The sequence below is a fragment of the Artemia sp. Qi Xiang Cuo genome, chromosome 16, assembly GCF_049724085.1.
Source record: "Artemia sp. Qi Xiang Cuo chromosome 16, ASM4972408v1, whole genome shotgun sequence".
NCBI classification, from domain to species: domain Eukaryota; kingdom Metazoa; phylum Arthropoda; class Branchiopoda; order Anostraca; family Artemiidae; genus Artemia; species Artemia sp. Qi Xiang Cuo.
Window position 1 is genome coordinate 62,372,357 of NC_142809.1, and position 17,375 is coordinate 62,389,731.

Below are 17,375 nucleotides of genomic sequence, written 5' to 3' on the forward strand. Positions count from 1 at the left end.
GTCTACCTTAGAAATAGTATAAGATACACTGCCAGAATACATGCTCTTATTGATGTGGTTCTAAATTTGAATGAAGGCACTGAATTGAGCCATTTAGAACTTCCTTTGTTTTGAAAAAGTGATCTTAGCTCTGGTAAAAGAGTTCTGGGACAAAAAAAACCTATGCTTATACCGACGAGCAACAACGATGAAATGGACAAAAAGCATATAAAGTACTTCAAAATTTGATTAAAGAAGAACAATTTAAGTTCGTTATGACGATTGAATCATATACAAATTTACAATCAAGTGATCCCCCCATTCTATGAAGGTGGGAAGGAACTGAATACTAATATAGATAAAGTAAAAGAAATATGCAGTTTTTTCGAGTTGAAGCGTTATTTATTAAGGGAAATATGCCTACACATAAACTTTTAATTGAAAAGTGTGAACCAAATATACCAGTATTCAATTTGCAAAACTTCGAGGGTCCCAAATATCTGTAAAGGATACATAACTCGATGATGAAATATGATTTTTTATTGAATGGATTTCAAGCCACATTCCTTCTCGGAATATGTGCATAAGACATTCTAGGAAGAAGAATGAAACTCGTAGTAAAAATTGGGACCACACCAAGTAGATAATGAATAGTGATAAGTAACAAACATTTTATGTATATGTGTGTTTCTAGTAATATTAAAGGGAGATGGGGGCTGTGGGAAAACTTGGGATATATAAGCAATGCTTGAAGGTTTGTTGTTCGATTTGGCAGTTGGGGTCAGGGTTCACTGAAAAAAGAAAAAGCATTCATTGTCAGTTTTATACACCATGTCAAAAAAAGGAGGGATGTAGAGAAAGGAACTGAATTGATTTCTGCTAAATAAGTATATTATAAAACGTGGAACTTTAAGAAATCTCAACGTGGAATTTTAAGAAATCACAGTATTAGTGTATCACGTATAAATATCTAGCTAAACTGTCATTTTTTGTTATTTAGTTGTTTTTTTTTTAATATATAAGGGATCGTGAAACTGATTAAACAGTATCTCAATAAGACAAAGATGTTTGGATATTTTCGATAGTAGATATAATGGTTTAAGGAAGTCCTCGTATGGTGTAATTTTTAGTTTAAAAGATTTATAAAACTTATACATGAATACTTACTCTTCTTCTGTGAAACATCATCTCAGGTGTCATATCCAACAACCATAGAGTCTTTGAGCGGTATTTGCACATCCCCAAGGCTCACAACCCATGTATCAACATATTTGAATCATGACCTTAGTAGGTACACTAACTCTATATATAAATTTCTCTACACAACCTGCAATGCACCTGGTTTGGAGACGCCAAACTCCTGAAATGAGAGAATAAAATTTTAAAATAGGCCACTTCAGCCACCAAAGCAAAACATGCTTTAATTCTGAATCCAAAGCAGAATCCAGTCTGAATTCTGTAATCCAGAATTAATTCCAAAGTAACTTTCAAAGAAGCGATTTTGCTAATGTAATATAAAATGAAATCTTTTAGCCAAATAAATTCACAATTATTTGTTATTATTATTATTTTTAAGAGGAAAAAGAAGCAACCGTAACAGGAGTGTCTGAAAAGAACAGCAAATTTGAATATACCATAAATCCCTTTGAACAGAACAAATTTGGGTGCTATCAGAATTGCAATTTCTTATATATATCACTAATTAACTGTCCCGGGTGGAAAGTTTCATTGTGTGCAACAGGTAGCTTTTCATGCAATCAAATACAGTATCCCAAAGTGGCGCCAAAATTAGTTGCGTCCAAAAAAAATCTGATTGAGTTATTGAATACATTATTCAAGACTACGGTAGCTACTTAAAAAACAATATTTAACAATTGTTTCCAAAATACGCAAATTTGACAGCACAAAAATTCCATATAATGGAAAAACCCCAAAGTATATTTGGAATCAACCTAAAGCTCTCAACAGAACTTCAGGTTTTACGCTTGAAACAACAACACAGCATTATTTTGTTGTCCAATGATTTGAAACCTGCTACAATTGTTTTGTGATATTGTCGAACTGTATATGTGATTTTCGAAACATAGTCTTACATTTAAAATCAGGAAAAAATCTAGTAATCAAAGTGATCGAATGGTATCTACAGTTAAGCTAAAAATCCTTATAATGTGCATTGTTGACAAAAGCACAATCCTTTAAACACACAAAATGGTATAAAACGTATATTTTTAATAGCAGAGCATACATTCGCTTTTTCCGAACATTCAAAATATCAAAGAACAATGTGTAAAAACAATGTGGGTACAATTTATTATTATTTTTTTGGTTGCTTGGTCTAAGACCAGGACACTTAATATCGAAGGAGCTTTTGTAGAAACTTCGAAAAGGGCTCATTCGATTGAAAATTGGGGTGGCTAGTGCTCTTTTTAATAGTCGAAAGTGATTGGAAGACAACTAACACCCCTTCCACGTGCACCATTTCCCCAAACACATCCAATCAACGTTTTGAGATAGCCATTTCGTTCAGCTTAATTGATTTCTAGATAGAAAATATGTTTTGAGGAGGACACTCCCCAACAACCCTCCGGGCAAGGGTTGTAAGTTATGCCCTGGGGGCATACAAGATTTTTATAGGAAGCGTTGTCGTAGAAACATTCAAAAAGAGCTCATTCGATTGGAAATTCAAAGGACTAGTGCCCTTTTTAAAAGTCAAAAATGATCGGAGGGCAACACCCCCTTTCACGCGCACCTTCTCCCCAAACACATCCAATAAAAATTTTGAGATAGCCATTTCGTTCAACGTAGTTGAAAGTCCTGAAAATTAGGTCTTTGTGAATGACGACCCCCCGCTCCCCGCAAGAGCGCTCAGGGCAAGGGTTATAAGTTATGCCCGGGGGCATATAAGGTTTTCAAAGAAAATTTTTTCGTAGAAATTTCAAAATGGGCTCATTCGATTGGAAATTGAAAGGGTAGTGTCCTTTTTAATAGTCAAAAGTGAATGGGAGGCAACACCCTTCCACCCCCACCATTTTCCCATACACATCCAATCATAATTTTTAAATAGCCATTTTGTTCAATGCAATGGAAAGTTTTGGAAATTATATCTTTGAGCAGGAAACTCCCCCCCACAGTCTTCAGGGAAAGGATTATAAGTTATGCCCTGGGGACATATTAAGTTTTTATTGAAAACTTTGTTGTAGAAAAGTAAAAAGCCAGAATATAATTTGTACTTTACTGCAAAAAATTCTTTTAAATGTTTTCACTTTTATAACTATAGGAAATCAAAATTAATTAAGATTTTAAGCAATAAATACCAGCATTATGTATATTAAACTTACAATACACATTTTTTTCAGTAAATTCATTTGATTTTTCTTTCATTGAAGTACAAATTATATTCTGGGTTTTAGAAAGCATATGGCTTAGAATCCTACTCAGAATAATTTCTGCTCGTTTCAAGTTTGACTTATTTTAATTTCTGTTTGTTTTGGGTTTCGTTTATTCATTAATACTGACTTGTGGTAGCTGTATGCTTGATAGATTATTTGATTATATTTTTCTTCATATTTGGTTTAATAGAGTTCTTTACTTTTTTTGAAAGACTTATTTTGTGCAAAAATTGTTTTTGATTAATCAGTACACATTAAGAAGTTAAAAAGGAGCTTTTTTTGGACACTGTCCCTGCAATTAGAAGTCCCCAAATGAATGTCACCCCTGGAAATTTGTGTTGAATTCTTTAAAAAAGATCTCGAGCAAAAACGCTCAATGAAGAAGACCTAAATCATAGTTGATAAATGGTATATATGCCCTAAACATGGCCTTGGGCGTTGCAGTATTTGTTTAGCAGCCTAGTGCTATGAAAATTGTAATAAAAACAGCAGATCTAAGATGTCCAATTAGAACTAGTATGTTTGAAGGGTAAAAAATTCTTTCTTCTTTACTCCTCCTATTTTCACCCAACAACCCTCATCATAGGTCAGAAAAATATCAGACACAGATCAAACAGTTCTCTGGTAACGAACTGTAAATTAACAGTAACTCCTGTCAATAGTAACCGAAACTTTGTAAAACGGAATTTCGATACCAATAGAATCATCAGAATCGGATTTTATGCTGATTTTACATATATAAGTCTTATCAAGTTTAATGTCACCCATCAAAAGTTACGAGCATGAGAAAGTTATCCTTATTTTCGAAAAAAGGAGGAAACAACCACTAAAAGTTATAAAATCTTAACGAAAATCCCACCATCAGATTCAGCCTATCAGAGAATCATACTGTGGAGGTTTTAAGCTCCTATTTGCAAAAATGTGGAATTTAGTATTTTTTGCCAGAAGAAAGATTAAGGATGCGTATTTATTTGTCTGTTTGTTTCTTTTCCACAGGGGTGATCGTATCGATCTATTGGTCTCAGAATGTCGCAATACGGCTTATTCGAACAGAAATTAAAAGTTCTAGTACCTTTTTTAATCAAAAAAAAAATAGAATCCCTATTTTTACAAAAAAACTGCATTTTTGATGTCTTTTTATGCTGCCATCTTTTCAAAGATATTTGACTTTTGAAGCAATCAAATAACTAGATAAAAACGAGCTCGTATTAAAAAAAAGTCAACACTGTCTAGTCAACAAGTCAACACTGTCTAGCTTTACCCATCAGATTACTGCTATAAGAATCTGGTTTGTTTTTATTTGCTATATTTCTAGTTTTGTTCTACTGTGGCTGAACAGTTTCCAATCCGAATTTTTTGTAAGTTAAATTAAGTCAATTTTGGCGATAAGAAATAGCATTAAAAAAGAGGCAAATGATGACTATAAAAATTTCCACCATGGCGACTCCAATGTTATCAAGAATTTGGAGGTCTTTTATCTTTTGGAATCCAAAAAAAAAATTAAGAAAACGAAAATCTTAGCTCTTGAAAGCAAAACAAAAATCTAAGAACATAAACCCTTTAATAAAAGAACAAATTTTGGCAATCGAGGGCGTAGAATCCGAAAACGCTCACTAAATACCGTCTTATAATTGGGTTGATAAATACATATAAGATTCCATAACTGCCATAAGGACCTTATGAATAAACTATTCAATTCCTTTTTTACACTCTATCCCACTATAGTAATCAGTTGACTCACAAATACACCCCGACCCCAAAGAAATAAATAAAAACTGAAACAAAACACTAGAAAGTGAAATTCTTATTCTTTGATATGCAAGATGTACGCATAAATCAGATCATCCTGTTTTTTTCAGTTACTATCTTCTATATAAAACCCTCTAAAATAGTTTATTGGTATATTGAAAAAAAATTGGGAACATCTGGAAAATGGCAGCTTTTCTGGCCAAATCGAACTTAAAACCTTAGACTTGACTCACACATACAACCCAACCCCTAATGGTGCCATCAAGGGGGAGAAATCCTGATATATACAGCCAAAAAGAAACTTAAAAACTGAAACAAAACACTAAAAAAGTAAAACTGCTCTGGTATATTTGCAGAACATATCTGTTCTGCAAATATAAAAAGACACGTGGCCTCTTTTTACTTCTTTGTTAACATACAAGCCACTTCTTAAAATGAAGCATCCAGTTTAAACGAGATATCTGTCAAATGAACATTCTTGATTTAGTAATCTTGCGGTCAACCCCCAAAAATATAGAAAAAAAACTCACTATTTACCACTTCCCCAGGAGGCAACTGTACCTCCGGGGGAAATTTTGCTTTTGGTAAGGAATTACAGAGTAAGTCCCAAAGAGGCAGATTGCTTAGCATGATGGTATGTCTTTAAACGTCAATTAATCATTGCTTTTAAAGAGTTTAACCACGATTTCAAGGGAAAAAGAGAATAACCTGACAATACCTTAGCAATAAAACTACCAAATGAAAAGTGTAGAGTTCAGAATTTTTTTTAATAAGGAATTTTAAATGAATTGGCAATTGTTAAAAATAAGGAATAACATGAAATTGCAATGAATTGGCAATTGTTTCAGTCAAAAAGTGTTCGTGAAAACATTGTCGTTATAGCAACTAGTGCTAGTATGTTAAAAAAAAACACCATCTGCCATTCCAATTAATAAAATCTTTACCCCCCCCCCCCCCAACCTCTGCTGCGGTTCTTAGAACAATATCTGATGGAGTTATCTAAAAAAAAGAAAAGAACAAAAACTCCAGCTTTTGAATTATAGCCCTGGTTTTAATAGAATATGATTTGCCTAGTTTTCTATTCTCCAGCCACTAAAACATCAGTCTAATGTCCTTTGCGCGGGTAAGGGCTCACAAAGATATTTGCCACATTTAAGCTTTCTATCCTCAAAAGTAAAGTTCGATTTTGCTTTTACTTCTTTTTATAAATTATTGTTTTACATTTTGTTGCAAGGATAACAGCAAAGATTAGGAGAGAAGATAGTTTTAAATGGGAATAATGAATTTCCTGAACCACAATGTCCTGCCGTAACGGAAACAAAACTTAAAGAAATAAAGACCAAGATTGGGGTTTTTTAAGGAAAAAAACAAGAGATGAAAAAAGGTAATTTTAGACAAAATAGAAAAAAATAGCAAAATGAAAACCAAAGAATAAACTAAAAAAGAGGACTAACGCCTCCTTTCTTTATTGTTATGAGATAAATATAAAGAATATAAGATCGAATTTGGCTTTAAGAGCTAAATTCTCAAACTTCATTGCATTAATTTTTTTATTGAAGGGGAATCTACAGCATTCCCATACAAATGAGTTATACAAATGAGCATAACCAAATTTTTGGTTGAAAAGAATGTTCTCTTGTTTTTTAATATGAGAAAACGTAAATATTCAGAGTTATTTTGAATAAGATGAACATCAAATAGCCAGGAAAATAACAGGAAAATCAGACAACAGCAAACAAGAAAATAACTAGGAAAAAGGAAAAAACAGAAAAACTCCATAAAAAAGCTTCCGCATCAAGACGCTTTTTTGTGTTCAAATATTAATGCGGTAAAGTAAAAAAAAAAGCTTCCTATTTCATAATCATCTCCCGTTAATTTAACAAAACATGGTTAAATTTGCCAGTCAAACTTATTAGAAAACTTAGCCTACAGAAATGGCTTTAATGCCTACAGAAATGGCTGAACAACATCATTTAGTACTGAAAGGAGTTTACCCTATTAGCAGGGAAACTGGAGAACTCCCACCCTTTCACCAAATGTCCGCTAAAAGAGCATCTTTTGGTAAAATAAAACAAAAGTTGGCCTAATTGTCCTTTACTATTTATTTGATACCTCTAGCGAAAAAAAACAATATATTACCCTGACCATACTAGGGATGGATAAGTATGCACCTTTGTGAAAAAAAACATGTGTACCTTTGTACAAAATGTGTGTTGAGGGTGCAGACAGAAGAAACATGCAGTAGCTCTTTAGATTCAAAAAAAGCAGCAGGGTGAATCAGCATAACTACAATAACCTTCATCTACTACAGTGTAACAAAACTTCTATGGGCTGTTTATTTTTTTCAGCACTGTGTAGAATCTCTACTCAGAGAAACTTGTAAGTGGGCTCATTCGATAGGAAACTAAAGGTTCCTGCACCATTTCCTCCTTTTAGCCTTGGCACTCTTGTAGCACTAAAATTGATTAAAAAAACATAGTTTTCTTAGTTTTCATCAAATCCTATTCATTTTATACATTTTTTCACACGACATCTAGCGCTCATTGACTTAGTCCCAGTAATGTGTCTTAACTCATAGGCAGCGCATATTGCACTGCCTAAGTAAAGAACGATGTTGGCACAATGTTTTTTTTTCTAAACCAGAGCACTTCGTATCAAAGGAGTTGTCGTAGAAACTTCGAAAAGGGCTCATTCAATTGGACATTGGAGTGGCTATTGCCCTTTTTAATAGTCCGAAAGTGATTGGAAGGCAACTAACACCCCTTCCACGCCCACCATTTCCCCAACACATGCAATCAAAATTTTGAGGTAGCCATTTTGTTCAGCGTTGTTGATTTCCACATAGAAATTACGTTTGTGATAGCAAACTCCCCCAGAGCCCTCAGGGCAAGGGTTGTAAGTTATGCTCTGGGGGCATATAAGATTTTTATTGAATGCGTTGTCGTAAAGACTTCAAAAAAGGCTCATTCGTTTGGAAATTCAAAGGGCTAGTGCCCTTTTTAATAGTCAAAAGTGATGGGAGGGCAACTGACCTCCCTCTCACTCCCACCATAACCCCAAACACATCAAATAAAAATTTTTAGATAGCCATTTTTTTCAACGTAGTTGAAAGTACTGTAAATTAGGTATTTGAGGATGACAAACCTCCACAGCCCTCGGGGCAAGGGTTACAAGTTATGAAAGGGGAAATATAAGGTTTTCATTGAAAGCTCTGTCGTAGAAACTTCAAAAAGGACTCATTCAATTTGAAATTGAAATGGCTAGTGGTATTGTTAATAGTCAAAAGTAATTGAAAGAGCAAATAATCCCCCTCTCACGCACACCCTTTTCCAAAACACATACAATCAAAATTTTTAGATCGGCAGTTTTTTTCAACATAGTTGAAAGTTCTGGAACATATATCTTTGAGGATGACAACCCCGCAACCGTCAGGGCAAGGGTTTTAAGTTATGCCCTGGGAGCATATGAGGTTTTTATACAAAGCGTTACCGTAAAACTTCAAAAGGGCTCATTTGATTGAAAATTGAAAGGCCTAGTGCCCTTTTTAATAGTTGAAAACAATTAGAGGGCAACTAAACCCCCTCTCACGCCAACCATTTCTTCAAACACATCTAATGAAAATGTATATATATATATATATATATATATATATATATATATATATATATATATATATATATCTTATTCAACGTAGTTAAAAATTCTGGAAATTGGGTCTTTTAGGATTACAGCCCCCTCAGAGCCTTCAGGGCAAGGGTTTTAAATAATACCCTAGGGGCATGTAAGGTTTTATAGAAACTTTGGTCGTAGAAACTACAAAATGGGCTCATTTAGTTGGAATTGAAAGAGCTAGTGCCCTTTTTAAAAGGTGAAAGTTAATGGAGAGCAACATACCCCCCTCTCATGCCCACCATTTCTTCAAAAACATTATATTAAAACTTTGAGATAGTCATTTTGTTCAACGTTGTTGAAAGTTCTGGAAATTATGATTTTGAGGATGACAAACTCCCAAAACCCCTCAGGGCAAGGGTTGTAAGTTATACCCTGGGGGCATATGAGGTTTTTATAGAAAGCATTTTCGTAGACTTCAAAAGAGCTCATTCGATTGGAAGTTGAAAGGGCTAGTGCCCTTTTTAATAGTCGAAATTGATTGGAGGGTAACTAACCCCCCTCTCACGCCCATCATTTCCCCAAAAAAAATCCAATCAAAATATTGCGATATCTATTTTGTTCAGCATAGTTAAAAATTCTGGAAATTAGGTCTTTGAGGACGATGCCTCCCCCCCTCCCCCCACAGCCCTCAGGGTATGGGTTGTATGTTATACCTTGGGGGCAAATAAGGTTTTTTTATAGAAAGAGTTGACACAGAGCATTCAAAAAGAGCTCATTTGATTGGAATAAAAGGGCTAAAAGAAAATGGCTTATATAATAAAAGGGCTTCCCTTTTTAATAGTCGAAAGTGATTAGGGGGCAACTAACCTCCCTGTCACGCCCACCATAACCCCAAACACATCAAATTAAAACTTTGATATAGGCATTTTGTTCAACGTAGTTGAAAGTTTTCGAAATTATGTCTTTGAGGATGACGAACCCTCCACACCCCTCAGGGCAAGAGTTGTAAGTTATGCCCTGGGGCCATATAAGATTTTTATAGAAAGCGTTGTCGTAAAAACTTCAAAAAGGGCTCATCAATCGGAAATTGATAGGCCTAGTGTCCTTTTAAATAGTCAAAATTAATCCGATGGAGAATGCCCCCCCCCCCAACGCCTATCATTTCCCCAAACATTCACAATCAACATTTTGATATGGTCATTTTGTTGAACGTAGTTGAAAGGCCTGGAAATTATGTCTTTGAGGATGACAACCCTCCCCCCATAGCCCTCATGACAAGGGTCATATGTTGTGCCCTCGGGGCATGTAACGTTTTTATAGAAAGTTTTGTCGTAGAAGCTTCAAAAAGGACTTATTCGATTACAAATTGAGAGGACTAGTGTCTTTTCATTAGTCGAACGTGATCAGAGGGCATATGTCTCCCTCCACGCCTATCATTTCACCAAACACTTCCAATCCAAATTTTGATATAGCCATTTTGTTAAGCCCATCAGAAAGGTCTGGAAATTATGTCTTTGAGGATAGGGTTTTTATAGAAAGTGTGTTTATATAAACTTCAAAGGGGGCTCATTGGATTGACAATCAGACGCTCAAGTGCTCTTTTTAAGAGTCAAAGTGATCAAAGGGCAGCTACCCTCTCGCCCCTACACACAAGTCATATTGTCCCGAAATGCGTCAAATAGAAATTTTGTGATAGCAATTCTATCCAAAATAGTCTAAATATCATATAACAAGGCTTTTAGGGTTGAAAGAAACCTCAGAGATTATGGGCAAGGGTTGTAAGTTATTCTCAGGGGGTAATAAAGGTTTTTATGGAAGGGATGGTTGTTTAACTTCAGAAAAGGCTTAGTCTTTCTCCCTGAAAAAGACTAGGTCTATATAAAATGAACATAAATTAATCAAAAAAACTGTTTGCACAAAATCAATTTTTCAAAAAAAAGTGAAGAACTCCGTTAAACAAAAAATGAACAAAAATAGAATCAAATAATCTACCAAGCATACAACTACCACAAATCTGTATCAATAAATAAATGAAACCCAGAACAAACAGAAATTAAAATAAGTTAAACTCAAAACGAGCAGAAATTGATCTCAGTAGGGTTCTAGACTCTATGCTTTCTAAAAGCTAGAATATAATTTGTGCTTTACTGAAAAAAATTCTTTTAGATGTTTTAACTTATAACTTTAATAAAACAAAAATTAATTAAGATTTTAGGAATAAATATCAGCATATGTACATTAAACTGACAATGCAATTATTTTTCAGTACATTTATTTGAATTTTTTCAGTAAAGTACAAATTATATTCTGGCTTTTAGAAAGCATAGAGTTTAGAACCCTACTCAGATTAATTTCGGCTCGTTTTGAGTTTGATGTATTTCAATTTCTGTTTGTTTTTGGTTTCATTTATTTATTGATACTGATATGTGGTAGTTGTATGCTTGGTAGATTATTTGATTCTTTTTTTCATTTTTTTGTTTAATGGAGTTCTTTACTTTTTTCTGAAAAACTTATTTTGTGCAAAAGTTTTTTTGATTATTATAAATAAATCCCAACGAAAACGATAGTGTGGAAAAAAATCCGTCGGTCCATTCTGTCTGGAATAAACTAATACTTACTAGACACAAACACAAACTATAGTTCAGCCTCGATATTTCGTAGATAAATGACAAAAACCACTTACAGAAATCAGGAGAACTGGTAAATTTCTGTTTGTACAATCCGCAGAACCAATCCACGTCAACTTGATAACACCCTTCTTTTACACTCTTACATGAATAAAAGGCTACTGCGAAATCGTTTGTTATAGCTCACTTTAAATCCCTAGACCATGTGTACGTCTTCTTTGTTCATCCTGGCAACTCCAGCATAGAGTCATATGGTACCAAAAATCTTATCTTAGGTGCTATTTCTTCACCAGAACCCAACACCAAATCATTACATGGTCAAAACCCAATAGCCAGAAGTTTTTAATCACCCTTTTTGGTGCCGTCCCTCTTATTCCCTTCAAAAATATAGCAAAGAGCAACAAAGCCCAAAGTAACTGAAAATTCGAAAAGACATTTAAAAAAAATGTCCAGCAAAAGAAATTGCCTATTGAAGCTGATTCAAAAATTGTAACTATTACTTCAACTAATCTTAATAGTAAAAAAAAAGTTTTGTCTCCCTATTTCAAAAATTGGGCAAAATTTCTCAGGCTCCTACCTTTTGATGGGTAACATCAAACTTGGTAAATTTTATATATTTTAAATTAGCATCAAAATTCAATCTTTCTTGTGGATCCATTGTTATCAGGACTGTTTCTTAAGTGTTTCGGTTACTATTTAGCCGTATCGCTCCATACTTACAGTTCGCTATCACGAACTATTTGATTGCCTTGAAACAAGAATCATTATATAAACTTCATTGGATCTATTTTGGAAACCTAAAAACAATCCAAGACTAATTAAGAAATACAACAAGTTTTTCTCATGGAAGTGAAGATTCAAGAGGACACTCAAAATGAATAAATATTATCATTCAAAATTTATCTACAATATGAGTTATAATAAACTAACTTGTGATATTTATCTGCATTTGCTGAAATCAAAAAACTAGCTCTTTATTGTTTTGAGAAAATTTACTAAAACTGTATATTGAAAACTGTTTACTAAAATTTTGATTTTCATTACAAGTGAAAGACAATTAAGTGCCTTGCAAGTTAGTTCTTTATTTTCTACAGGGCACTTGAGGACAAATTTCTGCTTCTAATCATATCTTGTTGCATCAATGTGTTTCCGTTTTTTATGGCTTTTACAAAAAAAATTGTCAACTGAAAATTATCGATGAATACATTATTTTTCAGTTTCTTAACCCTAGAGATATAGATTATAAGTCATACCAAAACACAATGCTGCAATTTGTCGCATAACTTGCTGCAATGGTACTTTTGCTTGCGCCATTCCTGGAGCTCCTGCCTGTTGTGAATGAAGCGGTGAAGCACCCCATTCATTACTTGGCTCTGTTGTTAGTAGCCCTGCTCCCACAGGTATTCCAGCTGGAGCTGGTTTTTGAGGGGGAGCTTTTTCTTGAGCACTTTTCATTTCTTCCATCTGCAATAAGAACAAACTTAAATGTCAATAAAAAAAACTTGTGATTTAGAAAGCATTCTGACAATCCAGTCATTCTATTGATACGTTCCCATTGCACAGTACCAGTAGTGAAAAACAACCTCCAATTTCGACAAAATAAAAGGTTTTTTTTTAAAAAATCGCAATGAATACATCTTAAGATCTTCAATTTTTTGATGCATTGGGGCCATGTGGGGCCAAGGCAAAAAGGCCTCAACAAAAATTTTTCGTTCATTATGTACAAAACCAATTGAAGCTACTCAAAAATGATTACATAATTAAAAGCAGCTGTTTAAGAATCCTGCCCTCCTCTCCAATAAATTATGTTCAAGTCAACCAAATGTTAGAGGAATATCTTGAAATAATCATATGTCAGCCGAAAAGGATTTCACAAAGTCACTTCTAGGTAAGTAATAGATGTTCCAGCATGAAATATTATTATGCTGTTACAGATCACAGAAGCACCATCATACTGTAAAAAGCAAATAACAGCCATATTAGGTATTATTATTGGTTATTTGCAAACCCTTCATAGAAAAGGAAGGGACACAGAGTATAAACAAAACGAAAAAAAGATATAAAGAAAAATCATAATACACAAGAACAAAAAAGTATAAAACACAACAAGTACTTCAGTAGCCAGAAGAGCTGATTTAATGAACATCCATCCCTTCCCCCTCCAAAGGAACAATGACCTCTGATAAACTTGAATTTGTCTCATGAATATAAAGTGAAACTTAAGATAGATGGGCCAAAAAAAGAGCTCCACAGTATTTTGAGCAGCTAAAAAAAACGTCTTAAATTTGAAAACCAAGGAATTATAGTATGGCTTAAATTCCTACTCAGTTCACTAGAATTGAGTTTTCAAAACTTAAGAGAAAAAAAAAAACAAAGGAAAATTCTTATTTTCAAGGTAAAAATAGGTATGGGCCTAAATCTCTCTCCCATCCAATTATCGAAACCTTATAAATAGTGCCCTCAGGAGGGAGGAGTGAAGGTAGGTGCTTCAAAATATCTTCCCAGGTCACCAAAGTTCTGAATACACACCTGAAGGCTTCATTTACGTAACTCAACTACTGTCTAAGATAGGAAAACGCCCTGAAACTAGAATTTCACCAAATCAAAAAAGTCGTGTACATAACCCAATGCTTTTCATGCCCCCAATGGAGGAGATTTGTGATGATTGTAACTGGTAAAATTGTTCACGGTAAAACAAGAGATTAGTCCAAAGTGATAAAGTTTTGTTGGTTTTTGATTGTAAAAAGTTTCAAGTTTTTTAATTTTGAAGTTTATGCGACGACCCCTTCTATATGAAGTGCGTCTGGGAAAAAAATAAATGGAGTGTGGGGGGAGGCTAGCTGCCCTCCTATTACTTTACTCTTAAAAAGTGAATTACAATTTTCAATTTCCAATCAAATGAGTCCTCTCTTAGTTTTATACGTACTTCCCTTCAATAACAACCATATATGCCCCCAGGACATAACTTACAGTACCTATTCTCGGGCCCTTAGGGGCTGTGTTGACACCGGAGTTTCTGTTATCTGAACTTTGAACTATTTTTAACAAAATGTCTACCTCAAAATTTGTATCTGATGCATTTAGGGCGTGGAGGGGAGAGGGTAGTTGCCGTCCAATCTCTTTTAACTCTTAAAAAGTGAACAAGAACTTTCAATTTCCAATCAAATGAACCCTCTCCAAAGTTTATACAAGCATCCCCTCCATAAAAACGATATATACCCCCAGAGCACTACTTACAATGCCTGCCTCCAGGCCATTGGGGGTTGCGTCGACACAGGAGTTTTTTTATCTGACCTATGAATTATTTTTAATGAAATGGCTATTTTTAAAATTTTATTGGAAAGGCTTAAGGAAAAAAGTGTGTGCGGGGGGGGGGAGGGCTAGTTGCCCTCGGATATCTTTTGACTCCTAAAAAGTGAACTAGAAGTCTCAACTTCCAATTAAATGAGTCCTCTCTGAAGTTTACACGAGCATCCCTTTCATAAGAACCGTAGAAACCCCAGGACACCGCCTACCCCCTGGGCCCTGGGGGGTTGTGGTGACAACGGGAAATTATCTAATTTTTGAACAATTTTTAAAAAACTGGCTATCTCAAAATTTGTAGCGCATGGATTTGGGGGGAAAAGGACATCGGGGGGCTAGTTGCCCTTAAATCTCTTGGCTCTTAAAAAGTGAACTAGAACTTTTAATTTCCAATCAAATGAGCCCTCTATGAAGCTTATACAAGCATTCCTTTCATAAGAACCATACATGCACTTAGGGCATAACTTAGAACGCCTTCTCCCAGACCCTGGGGGCTGTATTGACACGGATGTTTTTCCTATTCAACCTTTGAGCTATTTTTTGTTACAAAATGTCTATCTAAAAATTTTCATCAGATGGGCTTTGGAAAAAGAAGGCATGGGGGGGGGGCTAGTTGAACTCGGATCTCTTTCGACTATTAAAAGGGAACGCGAACTTTCAATTTCCAATCAAATGAGCCCTCTATAAAGTTTATACGAGTATCCCTTTCATAAGAATCATATAAGCCCCCACGGCATAACTTATAACGCCTGTGACCGGGCCCTGGGGGGTTGTGTTGACACCGGAGTAGTAGTTATATGGTATTTGAACTACTTTTAACACAATAGCTATCTCAAAATTTTTAGCGGATGCATTTGGGAAAAAACAGCGTGGGGGGGGGGCAGGTTAACCTCCAATATTTTTTGACGATTAAAAAGTGAACTAGAACTTTCAATTTCCAATCAAATGAGCCCTCTCTGAAGTTTATACGAGCATTCCTTCCATAAGAACCATATATACCCCCAGGGCATAACTTACAACCCTTGCCCTTAAGGCCTTGGGGAGAGTGTCCTGCTCAAAGATATAATTTCCAGAACTTTCAACAACATTGAACAAAATGGCTATCTCGAAATTTTGATTGAATGTGCTTGGGGAAATGGTGGGCAGGCAAGGGGTGTTAGTTGCCTTCCAATCACTTTCGACTATTAAAAAGGGCACTAGCCATTTAAATTTTCAATCGAATGAGTCTCTTTTGAAGTTTCTATGCCAACACTTTCTATAAAAACCTTATATGTCCCCAGGGAATAACTTAAAACCTTTGCCCTGATGGTTGTGGGGGAGTGTCCTTCTCAAAAACATAATTTCTATCTGGAAATCAATTACGTAGAATAATATGGAAAAACTTTAGAACTTTATAAATTGGGATTGAGCATAAGTATGAGGCTACTGAGGAACGAAATACTTTTCTTTTGCTTCATTTGGGCAGAAAATCTATTTTGGAAGGTTTTTATTCTATAACACAAAAATTGCTATAGGTCATCAAAGTTAAGTGCCCTCTGGAGGGAGGAGTGTAGGTAGTTGCTTCAAAATATCTTCCCAGGTCACCAAAGTTTTGAATACACACCTGAAAGCTTCATTCATGTAACTCAACTACTGTCCAAGATTGCAAATTGCACTGAAACTAGAAATTCACCAAATTAACCAAGTCGTGTACATTAATTTAGTCGTTTACGTTAATTTAGCAAACAACCCCCCCCCCCCCCCTACTAGGGCCATATATAAGGCTAGGCTATATAAAAACTGAGGAAATATGGAAGGAACAAAGACAATTTAAATAATAGAAACTTCTTGCAGATTATGAAGTAAGAAGTTTGTAATTAAAAAATCGTCTTGTGGGGTCTTGCGTCAAGTCTATGGCTAAAATAGGCCCCACCAGGGGGGAAGGGTAAAATTATATTCCTTGAGAAGATTATACTTGAAAAGTTTTGAGAGAGAAATGAATGGTACTGCTGTTTTTCATTATAGCGTTTCCTACTCAGGAGTAATCTACAGAGGATAACCCCGATTCCGATCATGCTAATTGGGCAAGTTACCAACATCAGGAAAACATTCAAGGGAAGCGCTATAGAAACTTGATTTTAAAACCGTTCAAGATAAATTTTTAACAAATGAGATAGAGGAGCAACTTGTTATGGCTCCTTTAACAATAAAGAAAATGAAACAAGAAATTACTTGGAGTTTCAAATTCTGAAAATGATAACTACTGTATACAACTATGACTATTTAGAAACTGTGACTATGATGAATATTTATTCATCAGTAGGAGGGACAGAACCATTCAAAGGGGGAGGGGGGAACATCCGGATTATTCATCCCTGTCAACAAGGCTGCGGTGGGGGGGAGGGGGGCTACTGGCTTGTTGCTCACTTTGATCAAATTTTTTACATTGATTCAGCTTTTTTTGCTTGTATTTCAGTTGGGAGGGACTGCTGCTGACTTAAATGAATAACAGGATTCAGGATTGAAATACAATATCAGAGGCAACGCTATAGCGTCACCTATAGTAAAGGCCATATGGCGCCAATGTTTTATTATTTTTATTTATTTTTTTCCCAGAGACACTTTATGTGGAAGGGGTCATCGTATAACTTCAAAGGGGGCTCATTCAATTGGAAATCGAGAGTTCTAGTGCCCTCTTTAAGATGAAAAGTAATTGGAAGGCAATTAAAACCCCTTC

The 17,375-nt window shown here is 35.0% G+C and overlaps 1 long non-coding RNA gene across 2 annotated transcripts in view; it reads right to left on the reverse strand.

Annotated features, from left to right (window-relative positions):
• LOC148943161 (uncharacterized) overlaps window positions 1–12,814 on the reverse strand; it is a 78,088-nt gene extending 65,274 nt beyond the window's left edge. For both annotated transcript variants that reach the window (XR_016143092.1, XR_016143091.1), the window contains exons 1-2: window positions 12,610–12,814; window positions 1,147–1,339 (exon numbers count right to left, since the gene is read on the reverse strand). This is a non-coding gene — a long non-coding RNA (uncharacterized LOC148943161). The remainder of the gene's footprint in view (window positions 1–1,146; window positions 1,340–12,609) is intronic.
• Window positions 12,815–17,375: the final 4,561 nt, after the last annotated feature.